The 19,932-nt window shown below is 36.6% G+C and overlaps 1 protein-coding gene across 7 annotated transcripts in view; it reads left to right on the forward strand.

Moving 5' to 3' along the window:
- The first annotated feature begins 1,677 nt into the window (after positions 1-1,677).
- Positions 1,678-19,932, forward strand: part of LOC108559188 (RNA-binding protein Musashi homolog Rbp6) — a 72,324-nt gene continuing 54,069 nt past the window's right edge. For 2 of the 7 annotated variants that reach the window (XM_017916358.1, XM_017916363.1), the window contains exons 1-2: positions 15,785-15,942; positions 16,191-16,315. The gene's annotated coding sequence lies outside the window, so the exon portion shown is untranslated. Of the gene's footprint in view, positions 1,716-15,775; positions 15,943-16,190; positions 16,316-19,932 lie in introns of those variants that run through there. The other 5 variants (XM_017916362.1, XM_017916364.1, XM_017916360.1 and 2 more) reach the window with 5 other exon arrangements.

Consider the following 19,932-nt stretch of genomic DNA (forward strand, 5'->3'; position numbering starts at 1 on the left):
GATTTTTGTATATTACTCATTAATTAGTAAAGGTAGATAGTAAAGGCATTTAATTAAAGATAAAAGAATAAGGATTAAAATAAGAGTTTAAGCTTATTTGTGACATTCGTGGTTTTCTTCAAATTAACTGTCAAACTTTAAACAATAAAATTTTAACACTTTTCAACTGTATTTAATATACAATTTAAAGTTAATTGTTGAGGTAACACTATGTGTTATATTAATATTATGCAGGGGTTGAAATCAGGTGTTTTAGTGACTATTAATTAAGAAAGTGTAAGCTTGAATGTGATTAGTTTAATAGCAAGAGTAAATTCCTCTTATATTAGTTTTCGTTTTGCGGTGGCTAATAACTGAAGAATGTGCGAGGTGATGTAGTGTAAGGGGTTGCAAACGGCGAAGATATATGAGGGCCTTATAGGACGGCTCTAATGTTGTAGGCCGCCGTTGACTTATGAGCCTTATTCATGAGGTCTGGCCCATTACGACCAATGCCTATCTTTTAGTACACCGACATGCAAAACCCAGGACTCTAGCTAAGCTGATTTAAAACCATTCTCTTTGATTAAAGGATTCAACCGACCACATACACACACATACGTGTAGTGGTAGTACATTTATTTATCGGCGGGTGAAGAGAGGCTTTTGCTTTAAAGCCATTTCGCAGCGCAAAACGGCACAAATGAAATTGAGAGACTCTTTCCGTCCTCGAATGATTTGATTATTGCCTCCCTTAGATGTGGGTCAGGCACAAACGTACATGTATGCACTTACTAGTGGAGGGGCGGCCAGGAACTGAAAGAGGGTTTGGAAACCTGGAAAAGATGAAAAACTATAAATTGGAGTGTGGCCGTTTCTCCCGTGGAGGCGATTGTCAAAAAGTGGAAAGCGTAATTGCGGAATTGAGCCGTGAAACCAATCATGTCTGGGATGAAATTGAACTACGGCCGGGGGAGAACCGGAGGCCCGAAACTGGCCAGTGGTTGCTCTGCTCTGCTCTGCGACCCTTATTTTTATACGTGTGCGAGCGATGAAAGTCCCCTGCGATCGATATACGAAAAGAAAGGAAAAATAATATATAAAAAAAAAAGGAAGGGAGAAGGAGAGAGAAATAATGGGGCTGATGAGAAGGAGCGAAGGAGAACGATACTGACACATACACCAGCCCTAAAAGTTTCCTATCATATCGTTAATTTTAAGATGTGTTGTAAACTGGGCGTTTATTGGCACCAACTCAAACGCACATAGTTGGGAGGGTGAATGAAAGAAAATGGACCTAAACAAGGCGAAGAACCAACCCTCACACGAACCGAAGGAGAAAATAAATTATATGCTTCGGGGGTGGAAAATTTCTAAAGTTTTTCCTTCTTCTGGTTGAGGGAGAAAGAGAGAGGCTTTCTTTTTTTGATTGCCCATAATGCCCACTATTAGAGACGGGCCCGGGTAGGAAGGAAGGAAATGAGAATGGAATAATTCAAGCAATTCGTTTATTGCCACTCGTAAAACAAGCAGAATAATTAAAGATCTTACCCGACTTACGAAATCAGCATCCCAGTGCGCGCACATGCCACCCCTTTTTTTAACGTTCACTACTCCCCCCGCCGAAAAAAAAACCTTTATTTTTTTGTTTGTTTGTACTTGTGCTAATAAGAAACTTTGTCTTTCTGTTACAGATAGATCCTAAGGTAGCATTTCCAAGAAGAGCACATCCAAAGGTAAGCAATTACTTAACTAGTAACATTTTAACGTAAAGAAGAAATGAGGATAACAAACCAATTTCTAGTATTTAAATTTTCATTAGAGTTATATACTACATTGCTAGGGAATAAAGGACACGGGCAGTGGCTTACGTGTCTTTAGATGCGATTTGCATATTCTAATCAAGACAAATCTTGCATCAATTCAGAGGCTCTGTTCTGTCTTCTATTTGAAAGAATAACATCTTCACAAATTAAACAAATTAAAACTAAATTTGATATAAATAAAATTAGTCGCAAAAAGTACTCAAATCATCGAAATAACGTTAGATGATCTAAGTTATAAAATTAACTATTTCTTTCTTGCTAATAGTATTCTTTATTTGTACTTGTGTTAGATGTGAAGATTAGGATTTGGTTAAAAGGGATTATTCTCTATTCTTTACTCAACTGACGTTCTGTCTTCTATTTGAAAGAATAACATCTTCAATGGTTACAATAATTAATTAAGGAATTAAGATTAACTAAAATTGAACTTATTTTAAACAAATTAAGACTAAACTTGTAAACAAAATTAGTCGCAATAAGTACTCAAATCATCGAAATAACGTTAGATGATTTAAGTTATAAAATTAACTATTTTTTTTTTGCTAATAGTAATCTTTATTTGGACTTGTCTTAGATGTGAAGATTAGGATTTGGTTAAAAGGGATTATTCTCTATTCTTTACTCAACTGACGTTCTGTCTTCTATTTGAAAGAATAACATCTTCAATAGTTACAATAATTAATTAAGGAATTAAGATTAACTAAAATTGAACTTATTTTAAACAAATTTAAACTAAATTTGTTAATAAAATTAGTCGCAAAAAGTACTCAAATCATCGAAATAACGTTAGATGATCTAAGTTATAAAATTAACTATTTTTTTCTTGCTTATAGTATTCTTTATTTGGACTTGTGTTAGATGTGAAGATTAGGATTTGGTTAAAAGGGATTATTCTCTATTCTTTACTCAACTGACGTTATGTCTTCTATTTGTAAGAATAACATCTTCAATAGTTACAATAATTAATTAAGGAATTAAGATTAACTAAAATTGAACTTATTTTAAACAAATTAAGACTAAACTTGTTAATAAAATTAGTCGCAAAAAGTACTCAAATCATCGAAATAACGTTAGATGATTTAAGTTATAAAATTAACTATTTTTTTCTTGCTAATAGTAATCTTTATTTGGACTTGTGTTAGATGTGAAGATTAGGATTTGGTTAAAAGGGATTATTCTCTATTCTTTACTCAACTGACGTTCTGTCTTCTATTTGAAAGAATAACATCTTCAATAGTTACAATAATTAATTAAGGAATTAAGATTAACTAAAATTGAAATTAACTTAAACAAATTAAGACTAAATTTGTTAATAAAATTAGTCGCAAGATGTACTCAAATCATCGAAATAACGTTAGATGATCTAAGTTATAAAATTAACTATTTTTTTCTTGCTAATAGTATTCTTTATTTGGACTTGTGTTAGATGTGAAGATTAGGATTTGGTTAAAAGGGATTATTCTCTATTCTTTACTCAACTGACTTGGGGATTAGCAAAGTAAATCGTAGCTGTAAATAAACATCCCTTTGTATTCGACACGAAAAGCATTTCCTTTTAGAATTACATTGTCGATTTTGATCAATGTCGATTCTTAAAAGAATGTATTTTCTTGTACAAATGTTAATTAATAGTTGGTAAATTAAACTATAAAATTGAAATGATAATGGAAAACTTATGTAATCATTAATGGGAAAATACCAATATTTAAAGGGTAATTAACGTTGGATATACCGTATCTGTAATTAGTGTAATAAAGAGTTGAGGTTTATGGTACACCGGAAGCTGCAAATAGCAATCTGCGCCTATATATAAATTAGTTGTTTTTTTTTTTGGTAAATTTTACATGTCGAACCGTTAATGCTAATCAATTTAATTAGCGGAGTTCGGAAGGTTTAATACGGGATTAAAATTCATTGAAATGTTTGCACCGCGAGTGCAGATTTGCGCGAGTTTCATTTGGTTTGGTCATCATCATCGTCGTCGCTGTTGTTGTTACTGCCGTAGTCTCCTTTTTTTTTATTTATTTATTTGCGTGTGCGGTTTTAAAACGTTGAGGTGCGGTGTGAATAATCCTCGTACGCAAGAGTAATTTCAATTAAAATTTCGCTATTTGTGTTTAGATTATGTTGGCTTTAATTCGACCCATATTCGGTGGGAATTATGGGAGGCTGTGCCTGCTGCCTGCCTGCCTGCCTGCCTACCTCCCTTCCTCACTCCGCAACCCTCTTCCTCCCGACTGCCAACCGAGCGCACAGCCTCAATTGTGATTATTGCAACTCGCCTCTCACCCTCTTGTTAAGTGTTTCAAAACCCGACCTGTCTCTGCTAGAGTCAGGGACAACTATGTATGTACACAGTATATGTATATGTGTGTGCATGAGAAAACCCCTTCAACTTGGCTCCTTTTCAAATATTAATTCTGCAATTACCGGTTTTATTCAGGAGAGAGGAGAGAATGAAAGAAGTACAAAATAAAACGAGATGAGGAAGGAGAAGCTGAAGAATAATAACAAAAAAAAAAAAAAAGAGTCCTTTCAGTCCAGTTTTCAAATTCGCATTTAGATCTCTCTCTCTCTCTCTCCGTCGTGCAAACACGCTTTACATCTATCTCCATTTCTCTTCAGCCGCGCGCTGTCTTTCATCCCTTCGGCTCCATTCCACCCCTTTCGTGCGCATTTTTATCCGAGCCCTCCTTCCTCTACACGTAGCAGTTCCATTCTTTCGTTAGCACTACTTCTTTTCCTTTTCTTCGGCTGCTTTTCATACGCTCCGTCGTTTCTTTCTTTCCTTCCTTCCTTTCTTCCTTTTTTTTTTCTTCCACCTCTTTCCTCTTGCGCGCGTTATTTGCGTCGTCTCTCTTGTTAGACGTAAATGCGTCGCCCCGATTTATGCAGCTGCATAATGCCGTAATGGCCTATACGTGGAGCGCGACTTTGTTTCCAACTTGGAAATCGTCCTGCGACGATCCTGCAAAACGCTCCCTGCATATAGTATGTTAACGATGCGTGAGCTCTACCCCTCGATAGTGTGTCGCGAACTGCTGCGACGATGATGAGCCCTCAGGGGGATGAATGATATGGACCGGAATCACTCTCATCACGTTCCATCCATCCAACCCCATCGCAGATTCACCTCAATCCCGCTCACGAAACCAGATTATCGCCTCTATTAATTACAATCTGATAGGAATAATAATCGCATGTTAAAGAAAAAACATCAAAGATCATCATCATTATCCAACATCGAAAAATGATATTAAACGTCATCACGTTTACCATTTACAATTTGATTATTCTAGTAGACTGAACGAGGACGCTTTGCTCTGATTACAATCATGTTCTGTATTTGAGGTGTCCTCAGGGTCTTTGCTCCATCGTGTGTATATTATATTAGGTATTAAGATTTGCTACGCCGCATTTAGCAATACCGCAATGTTTAATATTCATACTTGCAATATTACTGTTGCATTAACGAAACAATTATTTATCCGAACGATTACATAATGAAATGAAAGTAATTTATTTTGCGATTAGAATATTTTAAAGTCAGATTTTCCAGTTGAATTCCTTCATAAATACCTTAGCAAAGTCGTTTAGTTACTAAAGACGTTGGTTAATAGTGATCAATGGATGGGAATACCCTGTCAGAATGCATGCAGTCACGTTTCTCGTCCTGAAGAGGAGAGGAGAATCCTTGCCGCACAATCCATCATGGGCACGCAGCTTCAGGAGGAGTGCTAAATGGTGGGTCAGAGGATTAGAAGGAACTGTAAATGATGAGGACGGGCAAAGTTTAATGGGAACGAACAGGAAATTGGGGAGTTGAGCTTGAGAGAGAGAGTGAGCGAGAGAAAAAATATTTATCCTATTTAAGAAGGAGTCCGTATCAATCTCGTTTAGTGGATCATTAAAGGGCCGTAAAAAGATTGTTCCATTTATAAGTGAGTGAAGACGAAGGTTTTCAATATCTCAGCCTCGGGGGCCGCGCCGAGTCGAGATGGATTGCAGTTTAAAATCAGGGTAGGGCCGAGATAAGGGCGCAAAAAAAATGTGTGTGTGTATGTATATATATAAGATCCGTTAGTGTATCTTTTCGACATTAGCCGCATCTTCGAAGCAACCCACCCTCGAGCTCCCCAAAGTGACATTTAAGATTGCGAATGTGTGTGTGTTCCTCCCCCATTTTCCCCCCTTTCCTACTTACGTACGGCGTTAATTAAGTCCAAATCAAATTACCATTTGGATTTCATGCTCATTAAATCGCAGTCTCGGCGCGGCTGACGCACGGCTGACGAGCCTCTGCTTCAGTCATTACCTCCTCCTCTTCCTCTTTCTCCACCACCTACCCCCCACGTCAGCAGTTGCCACCGCATCAGCAGGAGCAGCTCCTCATCATGCTTGGAAAACGAAAACCAACCCACACATCGCAAAGCCCACGTGCAACCAACCCTAATTTTTCAACTCTCCTCATAATTTTTTTTCCTCCACTTTGACAATCCCTTATTAAAAGAAAGTACCATGAATTTTACCCGGAATTTTTAATTACGCCAAGACCTTTTTTTTTTTGGTATACCCCCAAAAAAAAAATGATTATAAGCTAACAATATTTATTTTTGTAACTTATTCCACTTCGACGTAACAAGATTCAGTAAAGTAAATTTAAATAATGTTTATAAAATAAACAGAGAGAACAACAGTGATGTTTATTTTTCTTTAGTGAATTTGCGAGATAAACACGTCGAATTGGAATGTTTGTCAGCAAATCTTTGAGGGACGTGTCGCTATTTAGGGGAGACTTTAATAAGATTATACTGACTTCCTGACTACTCTGAGAGGGGGAGAAAAGCAGTTTTAAATTCGACAAATTAAGGAGGCTCAACTTTGTTTTTATCCCAATTGATCATGTTTTTTTTTTGTTTTTGTAGAATTTTCGAATTCAACGAAATGAAATATTGCAATATTGGGAAATCGTATAAAATATACGAGATTAATGATCGTGTACTCGAAGTAACAAAAAGGTTTATCGACCGTTTCCTTCCTGCCTGATAAAATATAGAGGGAGGGTGACCATTACAAACAAGAAAATGTACATTATTCATTAAAATTCGATTATGTAACTTGAAGGATATTTTTTTTGTAGGTATTTTTTTTTTTAATTAAAATGCAATAAAAATAGATGATTTGGATTTTGGTGATTTGGATCGGAGGCGGCTGGGATTCGGGAAATGCGCGTTGTTGAGTGTTTTGAATGGGTCGATTCTGATGGTGGGCATTTTGAGGAGATATTTTTGACACGAATTGGTAAACAAAATGAATGAATTGGGTGGAGATGTGAAACTCGAGGATAATTTGTGCTTCCTGCCAATGCAACCCTCGATGCGTTCGGTTAGGTTTAGGTTTCGGTTTAGGTTGGGTTGGCTGATGGTAGCTGCAGGTAGTGGAGTAGTTGCGAGTTGTAGTAGTCGTGCAATTAGTTTATAATCTCTTTACGTGTATAATGTATTGGCGGGCACCGCAACGGTTGTTCGACGTAAATTAGAGGAGCCAGAGCACGGCCATGGGGATGAGGCAACACCAGGGGGCGAAGGGCAAACCCTCCGATATTAATTACCGTCTGGAAGATTTTAATTAGAATGTATATATGAACGGTGTTGGGGGGATGAGTGTTGAGCTCACAGAGCGGACGCGATTAAGTGTAAAATGGCGTCATTAAGTGAAGGAGAGCAGGAAAATTCGTTCAATCTATCTATATCTATATATAGATGCATATCCCGGTTGAAGATAGAGTAATGACCTTCAAGTTAATAAATCTACTTGAGATCTACTTCATTTTATACAACTATACTTTACAAAATTACATCTAAAATTTGGTATAAATATACGAAACCAAAAACCACTCAATAGGTATATAATTTTTTGGAATGGAGAGGACCTTTTTCCTCTCTTATTTCGCATGTGCATGTACGAAATGCAATGGTTGGCGTAATTGTATTAGATTCCACTCGAGTTTCCAAATTCGTCTGCGAGCCCAGAATATTTTGATTAAATATTGTATGGTAGGTTGGAGGTTTGTCGAGGTGGAGAGCCGGAGTTGGAGTCGGAGTCGGAGAGTGAGGAGGGTGGGAAGCGAAGCTTGAAAATCGATGCAGTCTAGATTAGTGGGTACATGCATTAAGGCCATCCTTTCCTGTTCTTAAGAACTGAGCCACGAATTGCTGACGTGGCCAGGCAACCGACGAGACCCCACCGTTCCCCCATGGCTCCCCCATTCGAGCAAGAAGAGATGTGTGTGTGTGTGTGTGTCAAACACGCAAGCAAAACCCAGACGAAATCGTAGGGGTCTCTCACACTCACTCTCATATATACATACATACACACACAATTCGGTATCGACCAAACTTTACACACCACACCAGGAATTCGCCCCATAACTATGTAACAATGTAGTCAATAAAGTCCGATATATCAGCGGTTCTTACGAGCCGCAGCCGTCGCGCGTTCGCGAATTACAACCCCCTTCAATAATAAAACACCACACACACACACCGGCTGCTCTGATTACGAAACACAATAAACCCTTGCCCCGAACATCTGGGCAATCCACTCCTCCACCTCCTGCTTTATCCTGCTGCAGCGAAGCCGCGGGCCACTTTCGGATAAAGGCCGAGAGGTATTTAAAAAGACGAATGGCCCCATTCGGCTGATTCAGTTATCTGAAATCCTGAGGATTAGAACAGCGCGAAATACCACCATGCAAAACCTCAAATCGGGGGGTGGTTTTTGGAACAGTGTTTGGAACAGAAAAACGGATTTTCTCCCCAATCTGATCGATAAATTAGATTACATATAAAGGACCCAAATAAAATGTAAGGAATTTATGATGCAGAGAAAGAAAATTTAAGGGAAACACAAACGATTTCTGGAATTAAATCCTTGCGTATAAAGGGGGGGTCAGATCTCCGCTGAAATTTTATACTAATTGCCGTACCCTCATTATTTTATTCTCTCGTTGTTGTTTTTTTTTTGTATCCTGCTGAAATTTGAAGCTTACGCAAGAATTAGGAAAAGGAGAAATACGAGCGTATTCATTAGTGTATATATTATATAACTTTTGTTAAAAAAAAAAATACTTCAGTCATTAATTTTTCAACTTGTATTGAGAAATATTCATACAATGCTGAATTCCCACAACGTATATTTTGTACTAAAATATTTGTGTGTTGGATTTGGTAAAAGTTTAAGTTGTAGTGAGAATTCGCAAATACTCTCTAATTTTGTTTAATTGGTGTGTTTGCTGTGGACCCGCACAGAAGTACTTCGATGTTTATTAATAACAGTTTGGTGGACAGTTTGGGGTCCTTTCGTATATGTGTGTGGGTGTGTGCAGTGGGTGAATTCCCAAGAAACCCACCCTAGGATTATAAGCAAACACGAGGGTGGGCTTCTCCTAAGGTTCGAGATCATTGAGATTTCGGGAGAACACGTAATAGGCGGCACCAGAGATGGCTTCCATCCACCCCGGCAAGCAGCCGCCACCCCCTCAGGCATAATACACACACACACACGCTCACCTTAAGCCTGGTAAGGGATCAGAGGTGGCTGCAGTATCATCGCCAGGGGCAACGAGCGCTAATAATAAATGAATACATCGAGTCATCCGCGCGAAGTCATATAACTCGGGGTGAGAGAGAGAGAGAGAGAGAACAAAACGCTTATGTATTCTTCGGGAAAATTTATCGGCGACAAATCCATATATCATATTCGGGTTTGTGGATAAAAGGAAAATATGTTTACGGCGGCACTAAAGTTCCCTGGAACGCGCGCTCGGGATGTAGAGGTCCTCCTCCTCCACCTCTTCATCCTACGCTTCCAACTCCGCCACCCTCCTCGACCCGACCCGAATGCCATATCGCAATCAATATTTATGGTAATTACTTCGCAAATATCAATTTAAAGTTAAATTCACTATTTAAATGTTTAAATGCAAAACAATTTGCCCGTCGACGGGGAAAACTGGATTCGCAGCCACACCATTCCTCCCCAAGCTGCAGGTTTATCTCTTCTTCTCTTGCTTCTTCTTCTCCTTTTTTCCCACACACACCCACACAAACCGAAGCTGGCAATATTCCAGACTGGAATATAAGAATTACCATAATATTACAGAAACCAACAGCCTTCTGTATGTAAAATTCCCGAACTTAATTCACTTTCCGATATAATATGTGCCCGACTTGTAATTCACATAATTTTATTACATTATTACCGTCTGTATGTATTGTACACTTTATCCTACACACATTTCAAACGTATTTCAGCAATTCTTCTATTACACCTAACCATTACTTTTCAAAACTTTAACACAAAACAAACAATAACAAAAGAAATATACAATTACATAGTAATGTATAATAGTTTAATAAACAAAACAAAAATGTTTACAAAACTGGATCACTTACAAAGAACTGATAATATTTATGTAACGTTATCTTTACACAATGTGTTACTATAACAATTAATTATGTAACGCACATATAGTAATTACTTGTAATACATATAATTTAGTGCTTCGCAATATTACATTTCAAACGTAAATTACTGCATTGCATTTAGAAATACCTGTGATCATTATTACATTTAGCACTGTATCGTATTTCGTTTGATCAATGATGCTTAATTTTGATTGATTAATTAATTTCCATTTAATTCGAAAATAATTTAATCTAAATCTGTTGGCTTCTCTAGTGTTATCAATATTTTATAACGTTCATTTCGATAGATGATAATAACCGGTTGTTATGTTGTACCTATAATAATCCGATCAGGAAGATTCGGAACGGACAGAAACAGGTTAATAAGTAATATGCTGAATAAGTTATAACATAGTTATGACCACGTGCCGAACATTGATTACATCGTTATACAATTTCAGCTGCCAGCAGAAACCGTCGTAATTTTAACGGCTTCTCACTATCTTGCACGAACAATTGTACATAATCCATAACGCACTGTTAATAATGAACGGAATTTAATTTCTAACTAAAAAATGATATAATAGCAATGATTACGTAATAACGTAAATAAAATTGATGAAATAAAGCAGAATATTCTAAAATTAGTTGTAATTATAACAACAATGCCATTAATTTGGAAATTGCAATGAATTAAATGAAATTTATTCTATAATTATATATTATTATTATTATTATTATATAGAAATGTAATTACGTTGATTTTACGATTATTCGATTATAATAATTACACGCTATTAATGCACGAGTCTGTTGCGTAATTCATTGCAGAGATTCCACAAACAAATTATATATATATATTTATTTATATATTTTCGAACTGAAAACATTTTCCGTTTCTGCGCGTGTTTACTTATTATTAAATTTCTCTAGTTTGAGAATTGCATTAACGTAATTGCGGCCGCAATAGTAATTGTATTAATGTTTGGGTAAAAGGGAGATTTCCCGGATTTAATCTGCAATAGCGTTATTACTATTTTCTTATTCTTCTTGTGTTTATCCCCCTTCTTCTTCTTCTTCTTCTTTTTTTTTTGTTGTTGTTGTGTCGTCGTCCCTTTTTCTTCTTTCTTCTCCGGTTGGAAGTTGATTGTGACCCAAATAAAGCTCGCTTCTTGGGATTGACAAAAGGTTTGTTTTCCTTTCCTTTCCTCCCTCGGTTGTTCGGTCTTCGCTTTCTTTCTCCTTTCCTCCCTCGGATTCGCGCTTACGTTATTTCACTTATAAAAACTAATAAATCCCAACTTTTCCATTAGCCGCAACTTATTTTTATCTACCTCGACATCAATCAAGGGAAGCGGAGTGGAAGGATCAGGGAGGGGGTGGATTCAGGATAGAGGATTGATAGAGAGAAAGAGGAAGTTTTCATAGTTCGTAAAGAAATTTCGCCGCGATGGACGTGTAATTGGCGATTGTGTAAATTTAATGAGTTATTTAGAAGGAGAGGATGGGTTTACATAATGGAGCTTGCATGTTGTGTGTACGTAATAAAAGTGGATTATTATGGCAACGAAATATGTCCCGTTTTTATGTGACACAAAATGCGGCCGACTTAACATCCGTCCCCCCAAAGGAATAAATTAAATGTATGCAGTCGAGGATCGATAAGTCGCCTCCTTCTCTTCTTCCACCTTTTCCAACCCTCTGCACAGGTTCTTCTAATTCCGCCAACCGCGTGTGGGGGGAAGGACAAGAATAGGATGCGAAAGGATGCGAAATGATTAAATGTTAATTAGCGAGAGGGCTGCGCGCGGAGCGAAGTAATGGATCACTTTTTAACCCCCTAATGCAGCTTGTTCCAATTGACGAGAAGGTTTTACGTTTTATGCTCGAACATGGCTTTTAGCTCTCATACTACATGCATCTGCACACACCTCTATATATGTATATCAGAAGAGCAATACTACTTCAAAATGCAACCACCATCATCATCCCACCCCCTTCAGACTATCGTGCATTTCGCTAATAACTCGGGCTTTGCTTATTTCGCACAAACTGCGTGAATGCCAGATCGAGAACAATGAGCGCACTCACACAATGAGATCATGCAAATAAAATACTCGAAAATGAAAAATTCTGAAACTCACACTCGTGACAACAACAACGACGACGTAGAAAATGTAACAAAACGGGGGTGGTTTTAGCAAAAAAAAAAAAATAGGAGAATATATACATATTCAGCACGTCGACGACTACAAATAATAACAACAACCGAAAAAGCGAGGGTAACAACAACAGCAACAACAACAACAACAGAAAAAAAAAGAGTTTTGTATATGCATGCAGATGCATTTCAAACAACTTTTTCGCAATTTTCGGGTACGGCTCGAGGGCAGGAACGCGAAAATAATAAAAGTTATGCAGGTATATATGTATGTCTAGAGGGCCTATACGTTTTTCGCGTACACGTAATAAAGTATGTTAAATATTCGACGCGTGAAGAGGTAAGGGGTGTGCGGGTTTCTCGTTCCTTTGAAGTCTCACTGCATCTTCGAGAAGATGAAAAAAAAAGTTGGTGGATTGTTATTTTTCCTCGCCTCGCTTAATTTCTTTGCACCGCGATGGATGAGGAAGGATGGAAGAGGAGGAGAAAAAAAAAGAATCCCTTAACCTCCCCATTTGTCGGATAATCCAATTGAAACTAAGTGAAATATAAATGTCTTTAGCCCGTCACCCGATTCCCAAATGCGCGGGGTTGGAGACACATACAAAAAGAATGAAAGAAGAAAACGGAAGAGAAACGACCGCTTCCAATGATACCCAAAACAAAACAGGAAAATATATATATAAGGCAATGCGTAGGGAGGATGAATGAAAAGAGAAAGAAAGAAAAAGCGAGGGACAGGAAGGAAACGGGAAAAATCGCCCCAAGGTCATAAGCACATAAGCATTTCCGGAATGCAGGTCACGATCGCGCAAAACACAACAGAACAGGAAAAATCCCTTCCGCGTTTGCCGCTGCTTGTATTTATTTATTCTTTTTCTCTCGCCCTCTCCTTGTTTCCTTCCTCTTCCGACCAATTTTTTTTTATACTCTTTTCTTCGGAATTACGTAAAAAAAATAAAATAACTAAATATCCAACGTCCGGAGGAAATAAGAATTTTTATTTACACTCGTAACTTCAGTGCTAATTTTATAAAATTTCATCATTTTTTGGAGATTTCTTGCTGTCTTTAAGACAGAAAACATAATTTTCGTTATTTAAAAAGTAAAAATATTTTGAAATTAATTATATAATAATGCAGTAAATCAAAACTTTTATATTCGTATTATAAACTATGTAATTTATCTGACGAGTTTTTCGGTGAGATGAAGCTGTGAACTTTGTAGTATAAGTTGGGAAAAGAGTTCGTGTTGTCGTTGATGCGAGGATGAGATGAGATGAGATGAGAAGAGAGCGGCGCGGCGTCTGCGGCGACATCAAAATAAGCTCGGTTCGCGGCGTGGCACTAATTAGGCCGAGATTCTGGAATGCATTAAAGCAATAACTTCAAGATAAAACTAAAGCAAATAAGTTACGGTGAGATGAAGGGAGGGAGGGAGGTTTTGGACGAAGCACAACGCCGAAGATTGTGGTCCTATTTGTCTCCGTGTCTTCGGGCATTAAACTTTTGCAGCTAATATTATTGCGCGATTTCCGCTTCGATGGCGACGCTTCAAAGGACTTAAGCAATTACCGAAAATTCGTTACGTAATCTTTTAGCGCAGCTCCAGTCAATGGACATCAGCCATTTCGCGCAGAATATCTTTTTCCTTTGAAGAACTGCTACATTCAAATACACAAATATTTAAAGTTAACTTTAAATTTTAACCTAATTTAATTATAATAATTTGATCTTTAAAACAAACATTTGTTTAATTTTATTGATTAAACCAGTACTTGTGACCTATAAAACTTTATTAAAAATGTGTTTATCGCATTAGCGGAACATGTCTGTGTTTATTATATATATTTTTTTTTCTTCCCTCTTCTTTTTGTACGGTTTAACATGTACTAAAAGTTTAAACACGATATTTGGCTTTCGCGTGTGTTTGGAAAACCTACCCCTAACATGGTATTCACTTGAAATTATGGATTCGCTTGTCTTGTGTAAGATTGATAGCGTCTTGCCACTACGTAATATTGAATGTCAAAAGGTTAAAATACATTCTACTACTTTTCTTCATAACTTTCATCACTTCTATAATATTTACTAATAATAATAATAATAAAAAAAATACAATAATTAATCTAATTCTTTGAAAACTTTGTTAATTATTTATTTTATGTAATTATAATTAGAATATTTCTTAAAATTTAATTGTAAATATTATTTCCAACTAAAAAAATTTTGGAAATGGAATCAATCATAATTAAGTAAGTTTTATAATAATTTAAATATATAAAAGCATTTCAATCTGAATATAATATTTGGAAAAAATGGAAATATTCTGCATATTTCATGGAAATCGTAAAACGCAATCCATCATTGCACGTACATAACATTTCTCTTATTCGGAATATTTCGTAACAGCACGAAACTAGATTTTTTCGTTTGGAAAATATTAAGTTTTTTTTTTGCGGATTGAAAATCCTTAGTAGTTGTTAGTTAATTAGTAAATATGAATTAATTGGAACAAATACGTATAAATTGTAAACATCGTTTTTCATGGAAAGATGAATATTTCATGGAAATACGTACACAACATTTCGTTTATTCGTTGAATTTTGCTATTAGGGAAAATTTGTTGAAGGAAAATAATATTGATAGATTTGAAAGATATTGGAAATTTATTGAAAATTTTGTAAAAAAAAAATATATTGCTAGGAAAATGGAATGGAATAATGGAATCAAGTGCAGCATAGTTATTCATAGTAGCGATATTTTAAGAAAGTAGGTATTTTGATATTGGATTTAGCTGGGAAATGTGTGGGATGAACTGGAGGAAAAATTGATTTTGGAAAATTTGCTTTTACGCAAATCTCGAGGAGGAGGAGGAAAAGGGAAGATGAATAAGGAGCAGGGCTTTAGGAATAGAGTCGTGTTCTGGGAAAATGCGGGCGAGGGTTGAGATGGATGTGTGAATGAGGAGGAGGAGGAGGCGGCGTGTATATCCTTGAACGTATGCATGTAGATGAGTGTGTGTGTTATATGTATGCACGTGATGGATAATAATTTTAATAAGGAAAATCAGAATTCGCGAGCAGCGAAAGGAAGGAGAGAGAAGAGGTTGTGTCGAGTGTTTAGGGCCCGGAGGGAAGACGCGATGATGCGGCGGGGGTGACCGTCGCGGCGCCATCGGCCGCCCCGTCGCCATGACGACGCAGGCCGGTGGTGGCGGAGCGGGATCCGCCGCCACCGCTGCCGCCTAGGCCGCCTCCGCCGCCTCCGCCGCCGCCACCACCACCACCGCTTCCCGCCATTCCCCCGCGCCGTCCGTCGCGCATTCGCTTAGGTCACGTGCAGGAAGCGCGCGCGTGCGACGACTCCAGGTTTCAGTCCTGCTGCTGCCGCTCGCCACCCGGGCAAAACAGCTATACATAACGATAGAAACGCCCGCGCCCGACCGCCCGACCGTCGTCGATACAACAACCAACCACCACAACTAACCAACCAACCAACCCTTAAATGTAAGTCCTCTTTTTATTCTTATCACCCTAAAACACTCTACTTCTTCTTTCTCTTCAAACCATTCTCAACGGTTCTTCTTTATTCTTCCTTTTATTCAAAAAAAACAAAATAAATAACATTTATTTAAAGGAAAAACGAAGAAAATCCCGGCTTCCGGCAACAAACAAATTTTCAAACAAATTCATTTTGAATTAAAATCCGAACATCCAATCCTTCCAGTTTATCAACGTTTATCTAATATTTCCAGCTCAAATCTCAAATAATTTATTAACAAATTACAAGAGAAAGGAAAAACTTTCCGAACACCCCCCCAAAAAAAAAAACCTAAGTAAAGTGTTTAAAGTGCAAAGGATAACGACGCTAAACAGCAAGGTAACATTTATTTTTTTTTTATTCTATACTTATTTAGAGAAACGAAAGTTTTTTTCAAACTCGAAATATTCCCCAAGTCCGTCGGAACGTTGCGCTTTGCACGAACCCTTAAAATTACAACAAACAAAATAAGAGATTAAACTTTCCCGCTAACAAATTTATTTCTTCCTTTCTACCCAATTTCCTTTGATTTTCTTTTTCTTTCCCTTAAATCATAGACGAATAAGCGCGCACACACACGAAAAGTTTTTTTTTATTTCCTACCCCTTGTATATACACACACAGATGTAGTGGAAAGCAACCCCAAATCGATAGCCGTAAAACTTTCCTTTTTAGTTTTTGGATTGCGTAGAGTTTTGTTTTGTTCATTAAATTATCTATACAGCGATTGTTGAAATGTTTTGGAAGCTGCACCGATTGCGAACGGATGTAATAATAAGATGGATTGCGGCAAGTTTAGGTGGAAACAGTTTAAGGGACGAGAGAGTTTCGGTTTATCTTAGGTGGGATTGGTTTCGGAGTTGGAACTAGCAGTAGGAGTAGTAGTAGTACTTGGGAAGGTAAATACGGAGAGTCGAGCCAAAAGCTGCTTACAGATTAGAAGCCTCCGGGGGTCATCTCCTCTGCTATCTCTGTATCCATCTCCGTTCTCGACTTTATCCCCCCAATACACATCGTATATTGCGGAAACTCAAACACTCGACTCCTTACGTTTCCTCCAACGCTTCTCGTTTATTTATTTTTCTTTTTCCCCCTTTTCTTTTTCGGTAATAATGTATTAATCAACGTTCCGCATTTCCGCTTCTTTATGTTTGCTTACAAATCCATTTATATTAGATTTTCGTCCTTCCGATTTATTACATTGTTCGCATATTAAGGACGAAAACTAACAAAAGTTTAATAAATTTCTAATTCAATAACAATTCAAATTTCTCTATTATATTACATAAAAAAAAACAACAAACATGTAACAAAATGTTACATGAATTTAAAAAAAATAAAATTAATCTGTAATGGAAAGATTACGTAATAACATACGTTCACTTAAATATACCAATTAATGAAAATTGAGTTTTATTTATGGAAGTTATTTCATAATCGCTGCAAATGCTAAATTGTGTAAATTTACATAAAAATAATGTAAAAGTGTATAAGATTTTTATAAATTTATATACGAAAATCTACATAGTTATTATATAATTCAAACGCATTGAAATGTAGTAATTTTTTGGTGATTTGTGTTATTTTCTAAGTTGGTGAGAGATAAAGAATCTTAAGTCGCACGGAAATTTAGTAAAACGCCGGAAATGTATATGTCCTTCATAAAAAGGAAGTTATATAAAGAGAGTTATGATGTACGTAAGAAGACTAACGACCTGAGTCTCTCTCTCGCCGATTTTACGTCCACTAAAAAAATCAAACGAATTAAATTTGCTTTATTATTTGTATGATTTTTTTTTCTTGTTACATTAACTAAAAGATTTATATTATTTACAAATTTATGTTTATTAAGTTGATACTTTATTATATAAAGCTGAGTCGTTTTTATGTTCAGTTTATTACAGGAAATTAATTCTTGCTTTAAATTTGAGAAGAAAAGTGTTTGATGATGGAAATAAAATTTTGGTTTATATTTAACAGTAAAAAGTAAGTTAGAAAGAAAAATATAGATATTCGATCTAAATAATAATGTTTCTTATATCTTAATATAAAAATAAAGTTTTATAGAAACTGGAACATACAGTTGATTAAGTTCGGTAATATTACGTAAATGTGCTTTATTATTTATATGATTTTTTTTGTTACATTAACTAAAAGATTTATATTATTTACAAATTTATGTTTATCAAGTTGATACTTTATTATATAAAGCTGAGTCGTTTTTATGTTCAGTTTATTACAGGAAATTAATTCTTGCTTTAAATTTGAGAAGAAAAGTGTTTGATGATGGAAATAACAATTTTGGTTTATATTTACAGTAAAAAGTAAGTTAGAAAGAAAAATATAGATATTCGATCTAAATAATAATGTTTCTTATATCTTAATATAAAAATAAAGTTTTATAGAAACTGGAACAAACAGTTGATTAAGTTCGGTAATATTACGTAAATGCGTTCGCGCACGCAAAATCGAAACTTTTCGAATCAATCCAGATTAGCATGGGGAAAAGCGAAAGCTTTAATGCTCAAAGTCCGGCAATTACATTAGCACAAATTGGTGGGGAAAAGGGTTTATTATGTAGCCGATCGCCAGGTGAAGGGTTAATGAACTTCCGCAATAAACGATGAAAATGCTTCGGGTTAATCCCGAAGATCTACCGAAAATTTCCTCTGCGATTCTTTTATTATTGTTATTATTCGGATAAGATAAAAATAACGGCTTCTCTTTCACTCTAATCTGCAGCAAAACCTTCCCTTCTTTTCCTTTTGTATATATATATATATATATATATATATAAAAATATATGTATATAATCGCTCGTTCCTTTATTTCGGATTACGAGAAGTGTGTGAGAGTGGAAGGTTTTTATCTTCCCTTTGCTCGGGTTTAGTTAAATATTGCAGACGTACACGAAGAGTGTGAGTGAGAGTATGAGAAAGAAAGAAAGAGAAATAGAGAAAGGGCACAAAACAACATTTATAAATTGCGCCCCTTATCCAAAGCTGCCAGGTTGGTTTTCTTTGTTGGATTCGGTATACAAATGCGTAATTATGGGACAGCTGACATTGCGCGCTCACTAAGACATTGTTGGGGAGCCGGAGCTCTCCCGATGAATAATAGTGGCTCGGGCGATGCTGCCGCCCCCGCCTCCTCCAGCGCGATGCCGTAGGAAAGGGCGGTTGAAATGGAATATTCAAACAGTTTTATACGTTTTTTTTTTTCGTCGTGTATGCATGGGTGCAAAGGGGTGGCGAGGGGATGAGATATATGGAGAGAGAGAGATGGGGAGGTTTGTGTCGTGTGATTTAGTTCCTTCCCCCCATTGTTTTCGCATCCTTTTATACAAATTTTTTTTTTTTTGTGTGTGTGTGAAAAACCCTCCTCGCCACCTCCGCCCTCATAATTTATAACTCGTTGCGGCCAAGGTAAAATTACATTAAATCCATCCCCGAGTTTCGGATCCGTAGGAAACGCGCACACATTCTCTACACACAAACACAAAAAATCATCATCATAATCATCGTCGTCGTTCTCGCTTTTGTTCTCTCCATTATTCGATTATTACACGCGGCGTTTTCCATTCCATTTTAATTCCATCCACCCCCCGAAAATCTTTAATCACGCATTGTTCCACTCCGACGACGACTCTCAATGGTTTGGATACGAGACTATATAGATACAATAGATACAACGGACGGCTCCGATAATAATTATTTTCCACCGACCCACGTTTACCTACATATCATCATCATCATCATCCGGAATTTTCGTTGCACCGTTAATGAACCGTGAACCAGATAGATTCACATCCTTTTTATAAAACCTTTCCCCATTTTAGTCGAGAATAATCTTACGAAACCCAAGTAATCCGCAGGATTCTTTTTTTTTTCTTTGGGGGGTTGAAGAAAAGCGATTTTTAAGAACCTTAACTAAAGACCGCACAATTGGCTAAAGCA

Source organism: Nicrophorus vespilloides, unplaced genomic scaffold (assembly GCF_001412225.1).
Source record: "Nicrophorus vespilloides isolate i.1.1-1 unplaced genomic scaffold, Nicve_v1.0, whole genome shotgun sequence".
Lineage (NCBI taxonomy): Eukaryota > Metazoa > Arthropoda > Insecta > Coleoptera > Silphidae > Nicrophorus > Nicrophorus vespilloides.